General features: G+C 35.8%; 1 long non-coding RNA gene across 1 annotated transcript; it reads right to left on the reverse strand.

Moving 5' to 3' along the window:
• Positions 1-5,317: 5,317 nt before the first annotated feature.
• Positions 5,318-23,505, reverse strand: LOC118766451. The gene is made up of 3 exons (XR_005002385.1): positions 23,492-23,505; positions 7,075-7,078; positions 5,318-5,410 (listed from the first exon to the last, which is right to left on the reverse strand). It is a non-coding gene; the product is annotated as an uncharacterized LOC118766451 (long non-coding RNA).
• Between the last annotated feature and the right edge of the window lie 238 nt (positions 23,506-23,743).

The raw sequence follows: 23,743 nt of genomic DNA on the forward strand, positions 1-23,743 counted from the left end.
CCACGGCATCCTGTGGGATGAAGTTAAAATAATAGACAGAGAACACCACTGGAAAAAACAAAAACTAAAAGAAGCAGCACATCTGCTAGGACACAACAACCTCCTAAGCAGACCGAATGCAGATATGAGCAGCATATGGGAACCGGTATTAAGGAAGGATAGGAGAATATTAGATTTATCAGCCCTAAAATTCACTCCATAATTGCCCACAGGCATATGGCGTAGTAGTGACTAGGCAGTGACTTGAATAATAATAATAATAATAATAATAATAATAATAATAATAATAATAATAATAATAATAACAACAGCATCGAAAAATACCTTAGGAATGAGAACCCAGGTTCGAAATTTCCCAAAGACACCTGATGAAGGCTAGAGGGTATATAACAACAAAGAAGATGAGGACAAATATTCGTCAAATGTAAATAATGCAAATAATGTACATAATTCTTCATCTCTTTAAATATAGAACTGTATCATTTTAATATATTGCATTGTGTTTTGAATTTTACCACAAACAATATATTTTACATACAGACACACAGACACACACACACACACACACAAACATATATTCATATATTCATACATAATTGTTATTGCTCCATCTTCACAGATGATTGCTTCCTCATTGTCAATAGCATTTCTGACTTCATATCTATGACTTCTCAGATGACTATTCATTCTTGTTGCAGATTTTCCTGTTTTGGAGCATAGATGACAGACAAAAGTTGTAACTTACTGTGCCCTTCCACTGGTTAAGTCTGCACATGTCACCACTTTTCCATCACCATAGGATTTTCATTAAATGGAATGATGAATAAAGTCACCATAAAAGAGATATTTGTATATCATTGGATTATAGTGATAGACACTTGTTCAAGTGAACCACTGTTTTAATCTCTGTGATTAGTTCCTAGTGATAGGCTGAAGTGAGATGACCAGTCATCACATGAAACAGCAGGTTTTACATCAGTGGCCTTTTCCTGGAAGGGTGCTGTGACAACAGCTAGGGGTCCCTCACACCCAGTAATTTTACTGCATGCCCTGACACAAACCAAAGATATCTTTGTGTCCTCATAGTCAGATGGACTGTCATTACATGTGCTAGTAAATCCATAGCTGGACCTTGACAGGTGCTACCACTTGTGGCCAGAGTAGCCCTCAGAACAATAATAGCTAAGAGATGATTTCACACTCCTTAAAACCTGGAACTCCTAAAACAGAGCCCTACCTCAAGATGCAGTTTAAAGCTATACCTAGGACATGCATGGATACATACATACATACATACATGCATGCATACGTACATACATACATATATATATATTATTCAAAGGAATTCCATCTCTGTCTGTTTTTTATGTTTTATTTATATTCTTTATAATATTAATGTAGAATATTCTATATGCTACATTAATATTATAAAGAATATATATAAAACATAAAAAACAGACAGAGTTGGAATTCCTTTGAATAATATATATCCCTCTATACACAATCATACAAACCCCTTTATATATATATTTTTTTTCTGTGTATCTTTCTGTCGAAGAGCGTAGGCTCGAAACGTAAAAGACTTTTTCTGTTCCTGAGCGCTATACCAATACATTTGTTTGTTTGTACACCACCTGCCTTCGTCTTTTGTTTATTTTCATAAACTTTCCCTTTATATATATATATATATATATATATATATATATACATACGTTTTGTAACCCTCTCTCATATAATGTTTTGTATTGTATGTATATACAAAAGGATTATTTTTTTCCTACAGTATTCTTGCTTTTATTCCATGCTCTCACTGTGTTATCAACACTATCAAACACAATTCTGTGCACTTTGGATATGTACAGTGTTTACATCATCTGTTGAATTAAAAGTACTCAACATATTACATATCTGGTGTGTAATACTGGAATATGAGTTAGATATTTGTTTATATGGTTTTTAATAATTCCCAGTGCACTTACTTATTATAGGGATTGTTTTTAGCCCACACACTCTTGTTATCTCAATTTCTAAATCGTTATGTTTGGAAGATTTCTCCACTTATTTTACAGATACATCATTGCCTGTTGGCACTGGTGTTTTGATTAGGAAGCACTTTTTTCTTTTCTGGTGGTTATTGATATCAACATCCAGTCAATTATTCTTGATTTTTCATGACACCATTAGATTGATACATCCCAGAACATTACTACTTTATCATTTTCTGAGGTGCGTTCTGATATATGTTCACCACCAATTTATTTTTCCTTGATATTCCATAATGCTAACCAAACTTTCGAGGGTGTGCTGAAAAGTTCATGCTTTTGAGTAAAACAAAATACAGAAGAATCAGTTAATTATGATTTTATTCAGCATATTCTCCTCTTAGATTCACACACTTAGAGCAGTGGTGCTTCAGTTTTTCTAAGCCCAGTAAAAGAACTTGGAAAGTTGGGCCTCCATCCAGACCTTTCATAATACCTTTAAAGCCAGGAACTTTTCAGCATCTTCTTATATAGTGTTTGAAATCCTGCAACTCCATCATGTATGTCAATGTATTATTTCTTGGAAAGAGGCGGCGAGCTGGCAGAGCCATTAGCAAGCTGGGCGAAATGCTTAGTGGTATTTCGTCTGTCACTACATTCAAAGTTCAAATTCTGCCGAAGTTGACTTTGCCTTTCATCCTTTCGGGGTTGATTAAATAAGTACCAGTTACGCACTGGGTCGATATAATCGACTTAATCTGTTTGTCTGTCCTTGATTGTCCTCTCTGTGTTTAGCCCCTTGTGGGTAGTAAAGAAATATGTATTATTTCTTGGAAAGACTGAGGGATCAGAGGCAAAGTGTTTAACCATTCCTTTCCTAACTCCAGATATTCTACAAGTAATTAATGTAATCTTACTTACTATGTACCTAAGCATTTTACTCTCTGTGGAGCATAGACTATCAACAACTGTTCCCCACTGTTCTTGACTCTTGGCTGACATTTCTACTTCCTTTCAGCTAGATCCCTGCTTTTTCAACTCTGCCCCAGTATCCTGCCCATATGTTTTCCTGGGGGAAGGCCTTCCACTTCTAGGACTTGATTGAATTTTCATTGATGCCTTTGTAATTTTGCTTTTTTCCAGGAAGTGGTGTCAATCCCTATGCAAACCCATTTTTTACTCCTGAGAAGAAGTGGTCCATGTTAGTCTGGCCTCTGTCTTTTTAACTGTCCAGCATGGGATGGTGGAGTGGGGTCTTACTTGGTGTTTATTAAGTGGTGTCAAAAAGTTCCTGGACTAGTTATGTTTAACAAAAAAATAACTTATTTACCTAAATTTTAATATCATCTCCTTTGAAATAGTCGTCTTGCACAGCAACAGTTGTAGTGTTCCTACCATTTTTGGAATCCAGCCTGGAAGTCATTTTCCCTAAGTGGACAGTTGAAAAGACTGAGGCCAGACTAACATGGACCACTTCTTCCCAGGAGTAAAAAATGGGTTTACATAGGGATCAACTACCTGGAAAAAAGCAAAATTACAAAGGCATCAATGAAAATTCAACCAAGCATGAAGGTCACTGCTAGTTCTCACTGCAGATGCAGCTGTGTGTTGCCATCTGTTGGTGCACCTCAGAACTAGTTCAGGACCATTTTGATATCACATCACATACTCTGCTGGCTTAATTCTCAGGGTCACTGAAGCACTCAAACCACCACATCATAACAAGGGCTGGACCTTGTGGTAGTCTGTTTCCTTAAATGTTTTTGGTGAGAAGACTTCGATTTTGTGCTGCAATCAAGAATATTTCAGTCTCAGCTTTACATATTTTTTACATATTTTTTTGTATATCTATTTTCATTCTGTTTATTTTTTTCAGGTATTGGACACATGGTAACTTGTTTTTACAATTACTTGTGATGGCATACTGCAACTTCACTTTTAACCTTTTTACAATTTCAGTGGTTATTTCTTAATTTCTTTTTCAAAACAATCTGTCGTTTCAGTTTTTGCTTAGTATTTTTGATGTCCTTTAAAGCAGAACAGTCTTTTTGTTTTTTGTATCCTTTCTTTTTCGCAGTTTGTATGGTTTTATTGAATATTTTTTACTTAATATATTTGTCTTATAGTGGGTATTTTCTAGTTTCTGGTTGCATAAGGCCTATACCACCTTGTAATTATGATAAATAATCTTTCAATGTCAGATTTTGGGAGAGACAGTTATGATTTTCCTTGTTTTCCTGTCTAGACTAGCTAGTTCGTTTAGCATCCAGTTCTGAATTATAACTATAACTTATTACTCAGACATCTAGAGCATTAATGCTTATGTTATCTCTGTTTTAAATATTAATCTAATATGTATACAATATGCCTTCTTAATCTTTTCTATCATTTATATCGTTCACTGTCTAATAAAATAGGTTCTGAGCATTCGTTAGTCCTTGTTAGGTATAATTCTCTAATCCCTGTTTCTTTAATTAGTATGAAATTAGTGTTGGTATTTTTTCTCTCTTCAAAGTGACCTTGATGCATTTTTCTCGTGTCAATCTGACATAATTTTTCATAATAAAGCCATATAGTGTTTGCAACAATAACTCTAGTTATTTAACATTTGCTGCCTACAATTCGAGGTCATCCATATACAAAAAATGATTTACTGTCCTTCCTCACGTTGTATCTGAGTACAGACTAGTTTAACTTTTCGGTTAAAGGTGTAACTACTGGGTAGAAAAGAAATAGAGAGAGGGAGCCCTCTTGGAATATTCCATTTCTAAATGGGATGGAGGTTAGGTTTTATAATTCCTACATTTTGCAAGTATCTATACAATTATTTGCTATATATTTGATGTACCTACTTATTATTGCTGCTTACTCATGGCTAGTAACCCCTGGATCCATTAATGGGAACACTGATAAAAGCTTTCTGGTAGTCAATTCATTCCACGCCATGCGCAGATTTTTCATTCTCCTTCATCCATCTTCAGTTTTGGCAGTGATGATCAGTAATTGATCTTCACATCTATATAAGCTTTTGCAGCATCCATTCTACACTTCAGGAAACAACAAATTCTTTTTCTAAATATTTATTCTATGTGATTTTATGGTAGCTAAGGCTTTGTAAGCTTTAAAGAATTCCTTGGAAGTCAGGCTACTTATCTGTAGTACAGAAATTAACTAAGCTCAGGCCACTGGTAGAACACTTAGGACCAGATACAAACAAGGTCACCATGCTCTTCCATCAGACAATTTTGATACATTAATAAACAGAATTGCATGCTCAACCCAGGATACTCTAATTTTGGTACCAAGACAGGAAGAACAATAACAAGTATGCTGCTTCCTTCTGAGAATGGACCTTTGCACCTGAAATACAGAGGTTTTTGTAAAACTTTCTGCATTGTTGGAAACTTTCTTATTTTCCTTTTCTACTTCTGTTCACAATGCTTCAAGCAAACTACAATGCTCCTATATACAAAATTAAATTAAATTTAGCTCTTGAAGCCAAGATGAACTAAATACAGGATGAAATTATGGAATACATTGAACAATGAGGTCTATCAACAAGAAAAAGCGACTGGAGATTATTGTGTGAAGTACAATGCTAACAAGAAAGAGAACTGGTAGTTTGACATTAGCCTTTGAACAAAGAAAGATGGAATGGAAAACAAAGTAACTTGTAGCAGGTCAGAAGTCAAAATTAAAGAAGCAGGCCCATTTAGTGGAATAGAATCCAGGGAAACCATGTAAAGGTATTATGGCAGAAACATTAGCACACTGGGCGAAATACTTAGCGGTGTTTCATCTGCCGCTACGTTCTGAGTTCAAATTCCGCCGAGGTCGACTTTGCCTTTCATCCTTTCGGGGTCGATAAATTAAGTACCAGTTATGCACTGGGGTCGATGTAATCGACTTAATCCGTTTGTCTGTCCTTGTTTGTCCTCTCTGTGTTTAGCTCCTTGTGGGTAGTAAAGAAATAGGTATTGTGACAAGGTTAAGAACTGAACAGAGAAGGGGAAGAAGGAGGCTACAGCAAAAAAGAAAAGACAGGAGAGAGAAAGAAAGGTGGAGAGAGAGGGGGAGAGAGAAGACAAAGCAAGTAGAAATGGTTACTGAGAAATACAGTAATGATTTTTCTATTTGATGAAGATTATCAAAATGAAGGAAAATTAATTAAGCGTGGACTACAGGTAAAACATATATGACAAGATATAAGAAGGTTACTATGCTCTTTCATCAGCTGTTGAGTGCATGTCAAGGCAATTTCAGCACATAAATCAACAGATCTACACACATATCCCAGCACAGCACACCAGGGTTTTGGTGTTGACAGGAAAGCAACAAGTATACAAAATTATACAAAAAATTAGCTCTTAAGATTTAGATAAACTAAATGCAAAATGATGTTACAAGACATGTTAAACAGTGGGGGGTTTCTTAACAAGAAAAAGAAAAAATATAGCCGCAAACTGGAGACGATTGTGCAAGGTGTAAGGCAGATCTTTGTGGTTATTGTCACTGCATGTCAAATTCTTTAAAAAAATTTTTTAATGTATCACATAGATGTAATTTTTGATGCTGAATCTGAATTTGTTATTGATTTATTCCAGAAAAATTTTGTGGAAATGTTACAGGTGTTCAAAGTTTCAGAATTTTCAGCCAATCAGAAAACAGAGCATTCACTGCCTCCTCCATTATCTGTCACAGGAGCAAGAGGGGTAGGAGTACCAGCATGTAAAACATTAAACTAGCTACAGTAAACAGTGAAAAACATTAAAAGATTCATGAACAAATGAAATATGTAAAAGCTACGAGCAAACCAACAGAAGTTGCAAGAAATAACAGTCAAAACATTGCTTAAAGCAGACATAAGTTTAAAAACTCAAGAATGAAAGTTTGCAATACACTCTAGGATTTTATAAAATAAACTAGCAGTATCGCCCGGCGTTGCTCGGGTTTGTAAGGGAAATAACTATATAAGCATTTTTAGAGAGTTATAGCCAAAAAATAGCAAAACAATGCATTAAAAATGGAAAAAAAATTATGGTAAAGTTTTTTTTAAATCGTTGACTCATCGTAGACATTTTTAGAGAGTTACTTCCCTTATATAATAGCGAAAAAATGCATTCAAATGGAAAAAAATTATGGTAAATTTTTTTAAAAATCGTAGACTCATCGTAGATGCGTGCTAATACCCAGAAGGGCTCGATATGAATCACAACTATAAGATACCCGGTTTTGGTTAAACTGCACCGCAAAATGTGGGAGTAGTTAGGAATCTAAATCGTAGGAGACAGACGCACAACTTCACTTTTATATATAAAGATTACGTTTCCCATATCTCTTCTCCGCATAAATTCACAAAAATAAGAGTCAACCATGGAACGATGTGTCCCACACTAGCGTTTGTTTCCATGCTTTAAAGATGCCCAGGTACTCTCAATTTGTTGATTACACTCAGTTTGGTAGTTGCACTCCTTGTGCGCATGTACAGCATCTTTGGTTACTATAGAAATAGAGTTCTTTACAATCAGCTATGGAACACGTGGTGCTTCTTTGCTTAGTATGCTAACAGAACTTCACGGTGATGTGTAAAATACTTGCTTCTGATTGGCTAAAATACCTGAATTTTGCAAATTTTAAAGGCTAATAACTTTTTAATTATGAATTTATAGGTAAAATGAATTTCATTTTCATAATTAGTATTCAAAACTTAATACTTATACCAAGGATATATGCAGAGATTCAATTGTGTTCAGTTGTATTATTTAAGAGAGAACCTTGTACTGGATATAGGCAGCTCTAGCAATGATATTTTTAAAACTGTGTAGAAGAATAGAAGAATTTTGAGTCCTGGTATAGCTTTTATGGCTGGTTCATGTTGTTCTTTATCATAGCCAGTTTTCCCAATTATTATTGGTACTATTTTCACCTTTAAACCCGCACATCCTGCTTATTCCAATTTCAAGATCTTTTTACTTTGACAGTTTCTCCACCTTCTTCCGGATGATGTTTTGTTCAGAAGGGATTGAGATAATTATTGGTTGTAGTTGTATTAAATTATGAAATAACCAACAACAGTTAATTTTTATCAAGATAACTTCAATGAAAATGTAGCAACTTTTTATACTTCCTAGCTAAATACCAGTGGCCAATTTCTGACAAAAACAAAAACAAAAAAAAAACACAAAGGGTTTGATTTTTAATTTTTTTCATTTTCTTTTCCTTCATATTTTAATTAGCTTCTCTGTTAAATGTATTACATCCATCAAGAGTTGTTTCAATGGCATCTAATCAATAGCTTGAAAGAGGAGCATATTTTATAAATTTTCTTTCTTAATATCTAAAGATCAGAACTCTGTTTCAAAACATCTGAAGTCCCTTGCTACAAAACCCTTTTATGATATCAAAACACTTCACTATTTCAAAATAACTGAAAGTCCCTAGTTACAAATCTTTGTCACTATTTCAAAATGGCCTTAACTTCCTGACTACAGAACTCCATCACTAAATCAAAATGCTAAAAATCTTTCTACACTTCATCAAAATACATCAAGTCCCTGGTTACAAATCACTCCTTTTTATTAAAAATACTCCAGATCCCTGAGTATAAAACCTCTTGCATGTATCAAAACAGCCTAAAGTCCATAGATTATAAAAATCCTTTTTTTTTATATGAAAATAATCTAACATATTTGGTTACAAAATCCCTTCACTATATTAACCCTTTGAGCCCTGACCTGAACCAACATCAAAACAAGCCACATTCAACTCAGAAAGGCAGTGGACACGTTTTAGCATTTTATAGTCGCAGGGTGAATGAGCAAGCTGATTGAATAAAAATAAATCATCGTACTTTAGTGCAGATGCACTCAAACAGCAAGAGGGGTGCTACGGTATAGAGAAAAATAAGCAATCCACTGGTAAACTTGTGTTATGAGCTCAAAGAGTAAAAACATCTAAAACTACAAGTCACTCTTTTAAATAATACATTTAAAAATCTCCTTATTCTGTATAAAATATTAAAAAACCCTCATAAATCTCAAAAGCTAAAGTCTCCACTATGTCATGGTCTTACTGGGTACTAAATTTTGATTACTTTGTGAAGTGGATAATTTTTAATCTGAGTAGGAATTATCCACCCTAAGTGCATGTTTCTGCTGCAGGTGGCGAGCAGGCAGAAACATTAGCATGCTGGGAGAAATCCTTAGTGGTATTTCGTCTGCCACTACGTTCTGAGTTCAGATTCTGCCGGGGTTGACTTTGCCTTTCATCTTTCGAGGTCAATTAAATAAGTACCAGTTATGCACCGGGGTCGATGTAATCGACTTAATCCATTTGTCTGTCCTTGTTTGTCCCCCTGTGTTTAACCCCTTGTGGGTAGTAAAGAAATAGGTATTTTGTCTGCCGCTGCATTCTGAGTTCAAATTCCGCCGAGGTCGACTTTGCCTTTCATCCTTTCAGGGTCAATTAAATATGTACCAGCTACACACTGGGGTCGATGTAATCGACTTAATTCCTTTGTCTGTCCTTGTTTGTCCCCTCTATGTTTAGCCCCTTGTGGGCAATAAAGAAATAATTAAAAAAATGTTATAGAAGTTTTTCAATTGGCTTGAGGAATCTTTTGAGAAAATTTTGTTTTATATGATTCTGTTTAATTCAAGATTGATGATGAAAAGAGAAGATTATCAGAAAATGAATGATTAAAAAGCAGTAAGTTAAGTCTAATAATCTCTGTCTAATGTGATATACTCAACTTTCTTTTGTGGCATAGCTACACCAAGTCACTCGATGTTAAATTCATGCTTTTGGTAGCCAATGCAGGCAGTGGGCATTCATAATAACCATTTCAAATTTTGGCACGAGGCCAGCAATTTCAGGGGGAAGGGATTAGTCGGTTACATCAACCCCAGTGTTTGACTGGTATTTTATTTTATCAAACCCAACAGAATGAAAGGTAAAGTTGACCTCAGCAGAGTTTGAACTCAGATCATAAAGAGCTGGAAAAAATGCCGTTAAGCATTATGTTTGGCATGTTAATAGTTCTGTCAGCTTTCTGCCTTAATGAATAATGGCTTTAAGTTTTAGCACAAGGCCAGCAATTTTTCAGTGCCAAGTGATTAGTTGATTTCATGAACCTGAGTACTTGGCTGATACTTTTTATTTTATCAACTCCAATAGAATATAAGTTAAAGTGGACCTCAAAAAAGTAAACAGCCAGAAGAAATGCCATTTACCATTTTGTTTGACAAGCTAATGATTCTACCAGCTTGCCACCTTGGAATTTATAATAATAAAATAATGATAATAATAATAATAATAATAATAATAATAATAATAATAATAATAATAATAATAATAATAATAATAATAATAAAAACTGAGCAAATATAAAGATCTTGAAATAGAAATTAGCAAAATGTGGAACCTAAAGACTAAAACAATACCTGTTGTCATAGGTGCCCTGGGAATGATAGCAAAAGGGGCTGATTGCTACCTAGCTCAGATACCAGGAAACCCCAAAATGGCAGAAATTCAAAAGATAGTGCTCATGGGAACTGCTCATATCCTATGCAAAATGCTTTCTATGTAATCTCAAGTTTTAAAACAAACAATTTTCTTATGGTGTCTTAAACATTCACTAGTACAACACTAAGTACAAAATACCAAATATATGGCACCCTAGGCATAACACCAACATGAACTTCCAACTTGTCTCTTGAGGTCTCTGGGTGAGACTTGGAGCCAACTTGTACAAATGTAAAGCAAAAGTCAAACAGAATAATAATAATAATAATAATAATAATATTCCACCATGGAATTTATAATAATAATATTTTCTACCATAGACACAGAAATAATAATGCCAGGAAAACAACAACAGAATTAGGAGTTGATACTCACTGAAAACTCTTTTGAACTCAGCTAACAACAACATCCAACCTACAAATGTTAGTGATTCACATTTTAACACAAGCTCACAGAAATGCAAGCTGCCGATATTGAAGGAGTAATTAGAAGCCAATGGTTTTATACCCATATCAGATAAGCTAATGGTTTTATACCCATATCAGATAAATGTGTTCCTATGACTGCATACTTAACATAATTAATGTAATGAAGCAAAAAGATTCTTAAACAACTGAAATTATACCAGTAATGTAAATGAAAACAAAATGATATTAGTATTAATGACAATTGTTTCTAAAGAAAGGCAAAGGAGAGAATGTTTAAATTCAAATTGATTATATATGAAATGGATACATACAATAACAATTGTGTCTAATTTCTGATAAGTATAGTGACATTTCTGAACATGTTTTAGTCTTATTATATACACACACAAATAAAGGTTACAAGCCTTATTGAGGGACAGCAAAATCCTATGAAAGCACTGGTTAGTTACCTATACAAAGAATGTTGAACAATTACAGTTAATACTCAACTTCAAGGTAACTATATAAACTGTGGTTTATATATATATATATTTATTTATTATAATAAGGTAAGAAAATAGAGAGATAATTTCTAAATTATTCTTTATTAATCATCTCTCTAATTTCTTATCTTATTATAATATATACATATATACATATATATATATATATATATATATATATATAGTTAATCCAAACATGAAAACACAACAACACGAGGATGTGGAACAAGTATAGTGGTATTGGATGCTCAGGAAAGAAGGAAAGAAGGAGGGTTTAACGTTTCGAGCGGAGCTCTTCGTCAGAATCATAGGTAAAGGAAAGATCCAAAGAAGGGAAGACGGAGGAAAAAATATATATATATATATATATATATATATATATAGTAATCCAAACATGAAAACACAACAACACGAGGATGTGGAACAAGTATAGTGGTATTGGATGCTCAGGAAAGAAGGAAAGAAGGAGGGTTTAACGTTTCGAGCGGAGCTCTTCGTCAGAATCATAGAGTAGAAGATCATAGGTAAAGGAAAGATCCAAAGAAGGGAAGACGGAGGAAAAAATATATATATATATATATATATACACACATCCACACACACATACATACACACACATACATAAGCACATATATATATATGTATAATTACACTCTCAGAGTGGTTGGCGTTAGGAAGGGCATCCAGCCGTAGAAACACTGCCAGATCAGACTGGAGCCTGGTGCAGCGTTCTGGCTACCCAGACCCCAGTTGAACCGTCCAACCCGTGCTAGCATGGAAAGCGGACGTTAAACGATGATGATGATGATGATGATGATGATGATGATACATAGATATATATGAGGGAGTGCTGAAAAGTTTCTGGTTTTGGGTAAAAGAAAATACAGGAGGATCAGTTAATTATGATTTTATTTAATATATTCCTCTCTTAGATTCACACACTTACTGCAGTTTTTCAAAGCCCTGTAAAAGAACTCTGAAGGTCGGGCCTCTAACCAGGCCTTTCACAATACCCTTAAAGCCAGGAACTTTTCAGCACCCCCCCTCACTGAACTACAAAAATGCAGATGACAGGCAGTTCTGGAGCATACTGTTTGATCTGAAGTGAGTAATATTGGAGATTTACAATAAGACATCACAACATATAATAATGATAAAATAAGAGAGAGAGAGAGGATAAATAAACAGACAGACAGAGAGACATACAGAATCCAATGTGTTTCGTGATTGTAGAATATTTCTTATGTATTTTGCTATTGTAGGCTATCTGCATTGTCTATTTGCCATTGTGGTCAGTGGAATAACAAGCTCAGATAGATTTAATAAAGAAGATGGATTTCATAATGCCAATGCTGGTGTCTCCTAAAACATTGACGACATAAAATGAATGTTATTAAGATCAGGTGTTTGTTAAGAAAACATGACCATTATTATATCAAAACAGAAGTTTTCAAAAGAATAAGCTCTCACCTTTTTTTCCCTTTCTCTCTCTAAATAATACAATAACTAGTGAGGTGTGCATGTAGTCAAAGCTTGCTTCACAACCAATTGGTTCTGGGTTCAATCCTATTGTTTGGCACTTTGAGCAAGTGTCTTCTCTTAGAGACTTGGGTTGGCCAAAGCTTTGTGAGTGAATTTAGTAAATTTCAGTTAATGAAAACTGAAAGAAGCCCATCTTATATACATACATACATATACATCATTATCATCATCATCGTTTAACATCCGCTTTCCATGCTAGCATGTGTATATATATGTATACATAAATACACACACACACATATATATATATATATATATCAACATGTATAAATATATGTGTGTGTGTATAAACACATAGGTATATGTATATGGCTGTGTGGTAAGAAGCTTGCTTCCCAACCACTTGGTTCCAGGTTCATTACCACTGTGTGGCACCTTGGGCAAGTGTCTTCTACTATAGCCTTGGGCTGACCAAAGCCTTGTGAGTGGATTTGGTAGACAGAAACTGAAGAAAGCCTGCCCTAGGCTTCAAAGAGAAATAACAGGGAGTAGCCATTACAACAAGAGATAAGAGAGACACAGACAGGAAAGAAAGAAATTATTTTAGTGAACACTACGGAATATGTATATATATATATGTTGTTTTGTATTATTTTTCTATTCATATTTGTGTAATATCGTCCGTTTTTCTGTCCTTGTTTTGTAAACATTTGAAGCTTTTTTCCAAGGAATCTAATGCTTTTAGCTTAGTTTTTCCTTGGGGCTGGCCAGACTGGAGCAATCTCAAGATTAAGTCGAAATTGCGAGGATGATCCGGTTCTTGACTGAAGATTAAAGGCTTAGAATGACCCGTCCGTGTTTTTTGTATCGTCTATCTGGATGTTTTGCGTTCTTGTCCCATTTTGTATTTTTTTATATATATGTATGTATGTATATATTTGTGTGTGTATGTGTCTGTGTTTGTCCCTCCACTATTGCTCGACAACTGAGGTTGGTTTGTTTGCATTCCCGTGACTTAGCAATTTGATAAAACAGACTGATAGAATAAGTACTAGGCTTACAAAAAATAAGTACTGGAGTTGGTTTGTTCGACTAAAGGTGATGCTCCAGTATGGCCGCAGTCAAATAACTGAAATAAGGAATAAAAGAATATATATATAAATACACACATACGTGTGTGTGTGTGTGTGTGTGTGTGTGTGTGTGTGTGTGTAATATCAGAGAGTGCAGAATTCTTTTTCAAATCCGTAGTGGCCTCACAGCTTTCTTTAATAAGTCATCTAAAAGAGTGCAAACTCTGCAGGAATCTGTTACAAGGAAATTTTTTGTGTGTGTGTGTGTGTGCATGTGTGTGTGTGTGTGTGTGTGTGTGTGTGTGTGTGTGTGTGTGTGTGGTGTGGTGTGTGTGTGTGTGGTGTGTGTGTGTGTGTGTGTGTGTGTGTGTGTGAGTTGGTGTCTTTTTATCTTGTCACGTTTATTATAAATGAATGTCAACTTGTAAGTTTGGGAAAGTGGATGTTAAAAGCAATGATGAAGATGATGATGATGATGATGATGATGATGATGATGATGAAAATGACATATTTTATATTTGTTCTTGTTTCTAATTTTGATGTTTAGAATCATGGATCAGTAAAAGATTTCAGTTATATATTCCAGTGTGCTCCATAGTTAAGGTTGTTTCATGCATAATACTCAAACACATATATGAAGTAGAGACACATGATCACAAAGTAGAATAACATGATGGACAAACAAGGCCTGTGGAAATTCTGCATTATACAAATTTCCTTGTATCTATTTTGATTCATAGTATTATTTCATTATATTAAAGATTTCAATTCTGTCTTTGAATTCATTCCATAGTTAAAGTTGCTTAAAGCACAACAGTTGAACAGATGAATATTATGACAAATAGAATAACATAGGTTTCAAATTATGGCACAAAGCCAGCAATTTCAAGTGAGGGTATAAGTTGATTACATCAACCCCAGTGTTCAACTGGTACTTGTTTTATTGATCACAAAAGGACAAAAGGCTAAGTCAGCCTCAGTGGACAAACAGAAGGTGGTGAGTTGGCAGAAACGTTAGCATGCCAGGCGAAATGCTAAGTGGTATTTCGTCAGCCGTTATGTTCTGAGTTCAAATTCCACTGAGGTCAACTTTGCCTTTCATGCTTTCGGGATCGATTAAAGAAGTACCAGTTACGCACTGGGGTTGATATAATCAACTTAATCCATTTTTCTGTCCTTGTTTGTCCCCTCTGTGTTTAGCCCTTGTGGGTAGAAAAGAAATAGGTATTTCGTCAGCCGTTACATTCTGAGTTCAAATTCTGTCGAGATTGACTTTGCCTTTCATTCCTTTCGGGATCGATAATTTAAGTACGAGTTACACACTGGGGTCAATGTAATCAACTTAATTCCTTTGTCTGTCCTTGTTTGTCCCCTTGTGGTAGTAAAGAAATAAGAAGAATATTAACCCTTCAGCATTCAAACCATCCATATCAGGCCCAAATATTCTACTTGTTTTGTGTGTGAACTGACCAGCTCATGCCTCTCACAACTACCCTGCAACGTCATTCTAAAAGTAAACAAGCACATCATCAAAATACAACGTTACAAGACAATGTATGATTAATTAAAATCAATTTGTATAAATAAGCTATATATTTGACAGACTAATCTGAATACTAAAGGAGTAATGATTGGCTGTGTATATGTGCACAGGAAAGGAAGATTCACTGGAATATCTTATTTTCAACATTGCTAGCTTAACCCTTTCGTTACCAACCCGGCTGAAACTGGCTCTGGCTCTGAGTACAAATGTCTTGTTTTTCATCAGTTTTGAATTAAAATCTTCCACCAAACCTTAGTCACAATTTATGTTCCTAACACTAGCTTAATGACAACGAAGTTATTTTACTAAATTCTTTGTCATATTTAAAGTACTTGAAAGAAACACAGAACATCTCAAAATAAATATAGTAACGGTAAGAAAGGGTTAATATAGAAAGGGTTAATATGTTCCCTAAATGTTTTTAATGATGGTATTGAGAAATGACATGGGTCACAAAGAGACATTCTTCATCACACAACCATGTCTGTATATATTAGGTTGCTTGGAAAATACTCTTTTACTCTTTTACTTGGTTCAGTCATTTGACTACAGCCATGCTGGAGCACCGCCTTTAGTCAAACAAATTGACCCTAGGGCTTATTCTTTGTAAGCTTAGTACTTATTCTATCAGTATCTTTTGCCAAACTGCTAAGTTACAGGAATGTAAACACACCAACATCAGTTGTCAAGTGATGGTGGGGGGATGAACACAAACACACAAACACATACATATATACAATGGGCTTCTTTCAGTTTCCCTCTACCAAATCCACTGACAAGGCTTTGGTTGGCCCGAGGCTATAGTAGAAAACACTTGCCCAAGGTGCCACACAGTTGACTGAACATGGAACCATATGGTTGAGAAGCAAGCTTCTTACCACACAGCCACTCCTGTCCAACTTTATGAAAACATTTTTTCAAATTCTATTTAAGATGTTATTTTCATAGTGTTTTGGATAAAATTTTACAAGCTTAATAATTGACGTGTACTCTTTAATAAATTTTTATTGATTTCTTTCAGTATATAATTTTGAAGCTTAAAATTCTTTAATTTCAAATATGAAAAAAAGGAGAAATATGTTTGCTTTTTTTGCATGAATTTAAGCTTTCCATAATACTTTAATTTCATTAAAATATGTTCTGTAAACAATATATTTTAGAGGAGTTGTCTAAAATAAACCCTACCTGCCTTTTTCTTTGGAGAAGGTTATTTTAAAATTCTGAAAAATTGTTTTAAAATTTTATTTTTTCTCACAAATTTATTTTGCCAACTCTTACACTTTCCAACTTGGCATAGAGAACAAGCAGTAACATTCCCATTTCCTGCTAGAAAATTTTGGTTTAAAGTCATGCTTAGTCTTTTGGGGTTAAGGTTAGAGTTTAAGTTTAAGGTTCAGGGTCTAGGGCTAGGTTTTAGGATCAGGACATAAAGATTAAGGTTAGAGTTACATGGAGAAGGGAAATATTCAAAAGAAATTGGCAAAAATTGTGATTTTTTAAACTCACAATTGTAGTCTCTCCAGCAAAACCTGAAAAACATAATTTTTTCTTTCCCCAAAAAGGTTAGAGAGAAGATGTTTATTGCTCAACTCTGTCATGTCCCAATGCATGGTACCTTGGGCAAGTGTCTTCTACTATAACTTCAGGACAACCAAAGCTTTGTGAGTGTATTTAGTAGATGGAAAGTGAAAGAAGCCCATCATATATATTTATATATTCATTTTTTTATAGTGTTAAAGAAACAATCAGTATCACTACAAACTAATGGCAGGAATTAGTGATCACTGACTGTCCAATGTGCCATGCAAAGGCACCAACAGACCAAAGAAGAAGAATATATCTATGTCCGTGTATCTTTGTGTCTGTGTTTGTCACCCCCCCCCACTGCTTGGCAACTGCTCTTGGTTTGTTTACATCCCCATAATTTGGTTGTTTAAAAAAAAGAAACTGATAGGATAAGCACTAAACTTTAAAAAATCCTGAGGTCAATTTGTTCAACTAAGACTCTTCAATGCAGTGCTCCAGCATGGCCGCAGTCAAATGACTGAGATAAGTTAGAAGTAAAAGATAAAAGATTTCATATCTGTGTCTTGCAGTTCCTACTGATCATTGCCTCTTCTCCTTACTATGAGAAGGTGAGGCAGAGCAGGCTTCTGCTCTGCCTTACCTTCTCATAGTAATCCTAGAGGATTACTATGAAAAGGTGAGGAGTGGCTGTGTGATAGGAGTGACTGTAAGTAAGTAGCTTGCTTGCCAACTACATGGTTCAGGGTTCAGTCCCACTGCGTGGCACCTTGGGCAAGTGTCTTCTACTATAGCCTCGGGCCAACCAAAGCCTTGTGAGTGGATTTGATAGATGGAAACTGAAAGAAGCCCATCGTATATATGTATATATATATGTGTGTGTGTGTGTGTGTGTGTGTGTGTGTGTGTGTTTGTGTATGTGTGTATATGTTTGTGTGTCTGTGTTTGTCCCCCCACCATCACTTGACAACTGATGCTGGTGTGTTTATGTCCCTGTAACTTAGCGGTTCAGTGAAAGGACTGATAGAATAAGTAGTAGTGCTACAAAAATAAGTCCTAGGGTCGATTTGCTCGACTAAAAGGCGGTGCTCCAGCATGGCCACAGTCAAATGACTGAAAGAAGTAAAAGAGTAAAAGAGTAAACCCCCAAGCATGAAACTGATCCCCCTCCCCACCAGGGGTCGTAGTCCTGTAAACTGCATGGTGATTTCAATAGTACTCAATAGAACAACTGGCATGAATAAAACACCGAGTCCATGCTGTAGAATGATTGGCATTAGGAAGCAGACATTAGAGCTTGATGCAGTTCTTGAACATGCCATTTTCTGTCAAACTGTCCAACTCATGCTACTGTCGAATATGGACATTAAACGATGATGTATATACATCAAAAATACATTGACTGAGTTATCATGGTTGGAATGTGATTGTTTCATTTCTTTTTGTTGTGGTTTATTGTAATTTGAGCAATAGTTTACAACCGGTATAACTGTGCTGTCAAAAATAATGTTATTTTACAAGAAATAATCTGACAAAACATACATTCTATATATTTGATATAGACTTGTAATGTATGAATAATAAAGATTTTATTGAAAATACTTTGAAGGATTAGATCCAAAGAGAACAAGAAATGAGAACTTTTACATAAATCGTTTTAGTATTTTATTGACGTTAAATCAATAAAAACATGTTTATTGTTGATTTTTTCTAACTAGTATTTTATTAAATGACAATAAAGAAAAGCAACTGCCATTCATGCGTATTGTAAAAAGATATTAATATTCATGACTGAAAACAAGGAATGTAGAAAATTCTGTGGAATTTACTACCCACAGTTTAGTTATTCTTTTTTATTGATGACCAATAAAATCCCTTGAACATTTTCATTTCCAAAAGCAACACAGCTAACTCATAGCCTTCATCATAAGTTCTACCAATGAAGTATATGGTAAAAAAATTATGTAAACAATAGAATATATATATGAATAATTTAGTAGGGCAGAAAAGATAACATACATATATATTCTTGGCACTCTGTCGCTTATGACGACAAGGGTTCCAGTTGATCTGATCAACGGAACAGCCTTCAGCTTTCTACTTTCTGGTTTTGAGAAGCTCAATTCCTCAAGATTAGTATTTAAGCAATGTGTTACATATCCCAGAGCTCCAATAATTACAGGTATAAACCTGAACTTGTAATCTGGATAAAATAACTGCAGATTTCTTAATAGTTCAGCATAGGTGTTCTCTTTTTTTCACTGGTCCTCAGCTTTATGTTAACATCCTCTGGGCAGTTGATTTCCACAACTGTACAGTTACTCTTCTCTATCCTAAATCATTATATCAGGTCTATTGTGTTTACATTTTACAGGGATTTTCACTGGGACATTCCACCAATACTTCTTTTTATTATGAGTTGCTATTGCTTCTACCATACTGTGGGTTCTTATTTCTTTGCCTTCGGGGTTATCTTTCTGATGGATTTCATTATATAATGTTCTAGCTACAACAGCATGTCTCATCAGTAGATAATACCATGATGACATTTTTGGACAACTGCTTATGATGTGGATAATATCTTCAGTGTTAACTCCACAAAATCTGTATCAGTTGTCACATTATGCTGCTTTTCCTGCATCTCCATCCCTTTTGTATATCAGATATTTGGTTGATATTTCCTGTTCCTGGATTGCAAACACATACCCTTCGAATGGGATGTAGTAATCTGGTTGTTGGTCCATGATAGACTGCTTTGATGATCAATATTACTATCATCTCGGAGATTTCTAATAACATATCCATGCAAAGTCTTCTGCTCATATACGCACATCCTTTCATTTGATTATATATTAAAGAAGTCATGCAACTTCTTTGGGCATGTATTTAAGGTTATCAGACAAGGAATGCTGTTCAAGGATGTGCCTTTCATGTTGTATGATGTTATCAGCCTTATGTATACAAACTTGGTCAAGAGATGCACTTTGACACTTGGTGGTTAAAACATGTTGCCGAAGGGATATGATATGACATTCAAAGGCAGTTTGAATCAATCTTAAGCCTCTGCTGACTTATTTTCTTTTTAGGTACAGGTGGTTTATATAATTGTTGATGTGGAAATTATGTGTGCTTGTTAGTATCTTCTGGGTTTTCACACCAATGGCTCAGATCTCATCAAACGTCCAGTCAAGCAGCCCAAATGTTGGTATGAGTATTGGCACTGCAAACACATTGTGGGCCAGTTTTATTGAATGCAAAGAGTTCCGAGGTCCAAATTTTCTTTATTTGACAGCAATATTCTTTTGTAATACATGTTTTGTTACAGTACCATTGTAAGATATGTTTTCATTCACCCCTAGATACCTGTAACATTCCATATTAGATGGAAGGGAAACTGTTAAGTCGTTGATAGAGATGTTAATAGTCTGGTTTACAGTTTTCTCCCTTTCGTGGACATGTTTACAAAGTCAGAAAACAGCACAGCTCACATGACTTTCGGAAACATTTTTTCACGCTAAGAGTTGCTGAAGTATGGAACAAACTGCTGGCATCAGTTGTTAGTTGTTGGAGCACTGCATCCTTCAAAACTTCCATGCTTCCTGAGATTCGGCAACACTACACCTGATTTTCTCCATACACACGCAAGCATGTATCTGACTCGTACACTGTTTACTTCCCAGACATTTGTACATTACTGCATATGCTTTATACGCACTTTTGCCAAGTTGTGGTGCACCTGAGCACTGTATACAATAATTTCATTATTATTATTATTATTATTTTATTATTATTATTATATTATTATTATTATATTATATTATATAGCAACATTTATCCTGACCAGACTCCAACCCTACATCCTTTGAGGATGTTGTAACCCGGTCAAGGCTGTTTTTGATCTCATGCATATTCTTTGCATATAGTTTCAAGTCATCCACAAAGAAACAGTGTGTATGTATGTATATATGTATGTATGTATATGTATGTATGTATGTATGTATGTATATGTATGTATGTAACTAAGCATGTAGCAACTTATGTTTGTGTGTGTATATACAAGGACTGGTGCTATAAAACAGAAAACTACTACACATATCAATTTAGCATTTAATCTTCTTTGAAGTCGTCCCCTTCTGATGCCGCACACTTTATTCAGCATTGTTTCCACTGATGAAAGCATTCCTAAGAACTACGTTTTTGTGATAGCAAGCTGCTGCCTTGTCCTATTCTCTGGCAGAAAACATTTAATTGGATTTGGTTGACAGAAACTGAAAGAAGCCTATTATATATGTATATATATATATATATATATATGAATGTGTGTGTGTTTGTTGTGTGTGTGTTTGTTGTGTGTGTGTTTGTGTGTGTGTGTGTGTGTGTGTGAATGTGCATGTGTGTGTATGCATGTGTATGTGTGCACATGTGTGTGCTTGCCTGCATCTCTTTGTCATTATGTGATGGTTGTAAATGAGTATCACCTTCATACAAGCTGTATCACACGCTTTCAATCTTCTGTGAAAGAATGTCCAGATATTGGGAAATATATCTCTTCATCTGGAAACGAGTGAAGGTTGGCAACAGATAGGGACTCTGCCTGTAAAAAAAAAAAATCTCCTCAACAAACTTTTCCATGAGTGGTTGTGTGGTAAGAAGTTTGCTTACCAACCACATGGTTCCGGGTTCAGTTCCACTGCATGGCACCTTGGGCAAGTATCTTCTAGTATAGCCTCGGGCTGACCAAAGCCTTGTGAGTGGATTTTGTAGACAGAAACTGAAAGAAGCCCATTGTATATGTGTATATGTATATAATATGTGTGTGTGTGTGTTCGTCTCCCCCAACATTGCTTGACAATCAATGCTGGTGTTTTTACATCCCCGTAACTTAGCTTCCTTACCATAACCACAGCCCCAATACTTGAGTATTAGGCTTACAAAGTACTAGGCTTACAAAGAATAAGACTTGGGGTTGATTTGCTCGACTAAAAGCGGTGCTCCAGCATGGCCAAAGTCAACTGGCTGAAACAAGTAAAGGAGTGAAAGAGTAACTCATGCAAACACAGAAAAGTAGCTGTTAAAATGATAATGGTGATGGTGGTGGTGGTGGTGGTGACGACCACGACGATGATGATAATGATGGTGATGACGATGGTGATGATGATGATGATGATGATGATGATGATGATGATGATGCTGATGATGATGATGATGATGATGATGATGATGATGACGATGATGATGATGATAATGATGGTGATGACGATGGTGATGATGATAATGATGGTGATGACGATGGTGATGATGATGATGATGATAATGATGGTGATGATGATGGTGATGATGATGATGATGATGATGATGATGATGACAACGATGATGGCTATGATAAAACAATGATGATGACAATTGCAGAATCAGCAACACAGAAGAGAATCCATACTTTTCCATCAGCAGTCCTAAAATCGCTGACATGTTCAGCAATTGCTGACTGAATTGAAAAATCATTTGCTGATTATCTCTGCCACAGTTTAAAACTCTACGTGTTATCTTCTTTCAGGTTCACTTCTATGCCATTATCTCATTTCTTGTGCGTGACCCTCAAATAATAAAACATTAACACAAAAGAAATTTGTTGAACGTTATTTCTACATTTTTATATCACTGAATTTCAAGTCGTCGTCGTTGTTGCCGATGTCATTGTCATCATCGTCATTATCATTATCATTATCACCATCATCATCATCATCATCAGTGGTAGTGTCAGTGGTGGAAGTGGTGGTGGCAGAGACAGAGACTGGAAGGGTGGCAGTGGCTGCAGTAGCAGAAGCGATGGTAGTGGCAGTAGCAGTGGAAGTGGCAGAAGCAGCAGCAGTAACAATAGCAGAGGCAGCAGTGGCAGCAGCAATAGCAATGGCAGCGGTGGCAGCAGTTGCAGCAATGCAAGAACTGGCAGCGATGACTGTGGAGGCAGCAATGGAGGCAGCAGCGGAAGTGGCAGCAGAGGCAGTAGTGGTGATGGCATTGGCAGTGGTAGAAGCTGCAGCAGCAGCACTGAAAGCAGCAGTAGCAGTGGAAGCAGTGGAAGCAGCAAAAGCGGAAGCAGCAGCAGCAGAAGCAGTGGAAGCAGAAGCAGCGGAAGCAGCAGTAGCTGTCGAAGCAGCGGCAGCAGAAGTAGTGGCAGCAGTGGAAGAAGCAGCAGCAGCGACAGCATCATCATTATCATGGTCATCATTGATTTCGTACTCTTTACTCTTTTATTTGTTTCAGTCAGTTGACTGCGGCCATGCTGGAGCACCGCCTTTGGTCGAGCAACTCGACCCCAGGACTTATTCTTTGTAAGCCCAGTACTATTCTATCAGTCTCTTTTGCCGAACCGCTAAGTGACGGGGATATAAACACACCAGCATCGGTTGTCAAGCAATGCTAGCGGGACAAGCACAAACATACATGCACACACACATATACATATATATGATGGCTTTCTTTCATTTTCCGTCTACCAAATCCACTCACAAGGCTTTGGTCGGCCCGAGGCTATAGTAGAAGACACTTGCCCAAGGTGCCACGCAGTGGGACTGAACCCAGAACCATGTGGTTGGTAAACAAGCTACTTACCACACAGCCACTCCTGCGCCTCATCTTCACATTTCCAAGCTTGTGTGGATTGAACTGAGCTGATTTTCTACAGCTGGATGCTCATCCTGTTAGC

This window comes from Octopus sinensis, linkage group LG1, assembly GCF_006345805.1.
Source record: "Octopus sinensis linkage group LG1, ASM634580v1, whole genome shotgun sequence".
In the NCBI taxonomy this organism is placed as follows: Eukaryota; Metazoa; Mollusca; class Cephalopoda; order Octopoda; family Octopodidae; genus Octopus; species Octopus sinensis.